The sequence below is a fragment of the Arachis duranensis genome, chromosome 7 (assembly GCF_000817695.3).
Source record: "Arachis duranensis cultivar V14167 chromosome 7, aradu.V14167.gnm2.J7QH, whole genome shotgun sequence".
In the NCBI taxonomy this organism is placed as follows: domain Eukaryota; kingdom Viridiplantae; phylum Streptophyta; class Magnoliopsida; order Fabales; family Fabaceae; genus Arachis; species Arachis duranensis.
The window spans coordinates 51,737,433-51,741,659 of NC_029778.3; positions in this window are offsets into that span (position 1 = coordinate 51,737,433).

Here is a 4,227-nt window from a genome sequence, read left to right on the forward strand (position 1 = left end):
TCACAGGTTCATACTATTGTTCAGTTTCTCTGTATCTTTAGTAAATTCAGCGTTGAGTCACTAAAGAAGTTTCCAAAATAGCGGAAATCAAGATTTTGCAAGCAATTCTGAATTACAAAGAAGAATGGAAGGAACCCTAAGCAGCCTCTTTTTATGTTTATCTAATATTCTCTCGAATCTTTATTCTTTTTTTTATTTAAAAGACTATTTTTTTTTACTATTCACTAACTTTTCTCCAATATTCCTGTATAGGAACTAGATCTAGATCTGCGTGTATCAATGCTGCAACTTTGATTCTTGTCCATGCTGGGATCTCCATACAAGTTTGTGTTTTCTTTTAAATTGTTTAAACTCCCGAGTACATAGTATCTAATTATCTATTTCTTTGTATTATCAATAGCATTTTTGTTTTAGTGTTTGTTTCAATATTTAAGCTGCTAATGGATAAATATGTTAATAATGGTAACTTAGAGTAATAGATGCATGTTGCCGGGGAACAAGGTACACTTCCCTAGGAGGTCTGCATGAAAGTTTTATTCGATAGTTACCTGGTAAGCTCAACTTTCTACTTTAAAATATTGACCTGGTAATTTCTAACACATTTTTATTTTTACTTTAAGTTCTTTGTCTCTAAATGATTTTGATTGCAATTCAATATCTGGTTAATAGTATTTTTTTGTCTCGTTAAATAATACTATAGTTAGGTTTGAATATGAGAAAATATCATTAATATCACTCTCTATTTTACCTTTATTCTTGACAGGCTTGCTTATTTACTTACATGAAGCAATTGAATTGAAAGTTGTTCACCAGGATATTCTAGTAATATATATATTGATTGATGACGAGTTTAATAAGATGTTTTATGTTGTGAAAATGAAACCTAAGCATTATTGGGTATGCATTCCTACTTTTTTATTTAAGTACATTAAAACATTATTTAGTCTTGGGACTTTTTTTTTCATGAATTAAGAGATAACACAATCTTATTTGAATGTTTTTGCAGGTATTCCAATGAAGATGTTAGAGATCTAATAATGATACATTTCGATACTTGATTTTGTAATAGTTTAAACTCATTTAGTTCAGAATATTTGCTTTTTAACATTGTTACTTAAATTTCATATTTTTATTACTAAAAATACTACTTATATGGATATGGCTAATCTTTTTAATTTTGTATGATATAATTTTGTTCTAAGTATTATTATTATTATTATTATTATTATTATTATTATTATTATTATTATATTTTTTTAATTTATCTTTTATGATTAGCCACGGAAAAACCATGGCTAAATAACCCAACAATGTTTAGCCATAGAAAAAATGTGGCAAAAAAGCCCAGCTTACCAATATTAGCCACGGAAAAATTGTGGCAAAGCTATACTTGTTGGTTACCATGTTGTCATTTAGCCACGGTTTAGAGTGTGGCCAATAACGTAAAAACCGTGGCTAGTCAGATGTCTCCACGGATCATAAAACTGTGACTAACCAGCCGAAAACCGTGGCTAACTGAAAAGGCGTCGGCCTTGTTAGCCACAGAAATGTATTCGTTGCTAAAGCTTAATTGCCACGGAATTTCTTGATTTTAGCCACGGTTTTTTTCGTGGCTAATCACCGCATTTCTGGTAGTGTATATATTAAATTTGTTCCCAGCCAACTCCAAATACGTATTCATCTTTGTAATATTTTATTAAGGATAAGATATAATTGCCTATATTTCCTATTCCTGGTGATTTTGGTCATTTGTGAATCAAAATCCAGTGAGACTTAGATCAATCCCATGTTGATAATATAATATAATATATTTTCAAAAAATAATACAGTGCTCTCAAAATAACCTTTTGATTAAGAAAATATTGTATAAGTTATTTACAATATAATTCATTATCAGCAGTCCAAAAGAGATATTATGAAAAAGGGTACTGTCCAAATAATTATGTATACTTTTCTCTGTTAAATCTAGAGCAAAAATGATGGCTTTTTTATTTTTAGGCATTTGTAATATGAAAGAATAAATCCTTTTATGTCTTTGATTAGGATCGGAGGAGTACTTATGCTTGGAATGATTGCAAATATATGCATTATGCACCGCACTGATGCAATATATTTATGGTGCATAAAATTAAAAGCTAAAGTTATTCTCACTGAGAATTAGACAAAATTAATAAATGGGACAAGTTATGAGTGATTGATAAAGTTCACGCTTAAGATGAGTGAAAAAGCTTAGTATTAAGCGATTCTATATCAATTTAAGTAGTAAATATTATATTATTGAATAATTTTATAAAATAAAACTAATCGTTGGATTCAAATTTTATATATTATAAATTTTTTAAAAAATTTGATATTAATCCAAAATCATATGCTATATCTTTTATATTCTTAAAAGATAACATAATATATTTGTTTCTTTTTTTCGGGACACGGAATATATTTGTTGGTAAAGACTCGTGCAGTTTGTCTTCATGTGAAGTTAATATTTGAAAATCGTTAGATGAAGATTTAATTAAACTTGTCAAATCATCTGACGATTCTTAAATATTAATTTCATATGTATATGAGTTTTCACATATTTGTTTACGTAAATGGTCTTGAAGTGAAGTTCTTTTTTCACCATATTACGATTCTTTTTTTTTTAACGTGTTGGAACTTGTATTTTGGATTTTTGGTAAACCTAAGTATTCTACGAGTTTTTCTGGGTATGAGATTTTGTTCTTTTGGGCCTGAGTAGAAACTGATATCTAGCCCAAACGGAATGTAATGGGGCTCAGACCATTTTTTTTCTCCTTTACTAAGTGAAAGTGACGCCATGTTTAGCCCAAAAAATATTTGTGATTAGATGGCATTATTCACAGACAAAAAGAACCAAAATAAAATAAAATAAAATAAATTTTCGTAATAGTTTCAGAATGTAATTTTGAGCATAGTTGATTAACAAGATGTTTGATTGTTTTGGGTGAAAAAAACAAAAGGAAATCATACAGTACACATTAATTATGTATTTTTTCTTAATTAACTTAAAGAGTGAAAATTGTATGATATGAATGATTTCAAAATATATCATTTCAAAAATATAAAATATCCAAACATGAATTAATTAATAATATATTAAAAAGGAAATATTAAAATATTCGTAATCTTATTAGTTAATTACATCATTGCAAAGAATAAAGACCCCATGTGGGGTTGCCCTCTAACTTCCAAGGCCACCGATGACTTGTCTCCCACAATGGAAGCCTCATTGTCACTTGTCAGTACTGTCACTAAAAAAAATATCAACGTTTTGGGGTTGGTAGTGTGGTCCAATTACTCTCTTTCTATAGAATTTTTAGTGAAACATGTTTATTAATTATTCCCTATTTTTATTTCCTATCAAATATTTTTCTAAAATTTTTAACTACTATCAACAATTTTAACGAGTATATATGTTAACAATATTTGATTATTAATTATTAGGATTTCTATGGACGTACACCTTGTGCCACCATTGCCAACTTTATTGGCATATATCATCATTTATAACCTTGACATAAATACATAGCTTCTTTTATTTATGGTAAAGGTAAATTAAAGCTTCTGTAAAGGGTAAACGGTAAAAGTCACTTATTATTAGTTTAGTCTTTAGATTGCACTACTTACATTATCGGATTCCTTGTATTATTATCACTATTATTAATATTGTTCATATTCTCACTCAAATAATAAACTAGATCCAAATTAAGCTAACAAACCTAAATTCTAAGAATTGGCCTTTTAAAAAAAGTGAATCAGCACACAAATATAAGTAATACTTATTTAAAGTAAGTAACTGTCTTTTTATATCTTTCATCTGTTTTTAGAAGAGAGATTCCAACAACCCTAAAATAAAGAGAGAGTTATCCACCATCAGAAGTAGAACTATTTCAGCAGTGGTTGTTGGCTCGCCTCCTATAAATACCCTGACACACTCCGGTAGGGGTGTTCAAAACCGATCCGGACCGAACTAAACCGACGGACCGAATCGGAAAAACGAAAACCGAACAAAACCGAAAACCGAAAAATGTATTTTGCTGTTTTTTGCAGTTCGGTTCGGTTTTCGATTCTGACCATGAAAACTCGAACCGAACCGGTAACTAAAGAAACCCTAAAAAAACCATTAGTTAACCCAACCCATTAGACGGCCCATTACCCCACGGCCCACCTCCCCACCCCCTTCAGAAAACCTAGCGTCCCCATTACCCC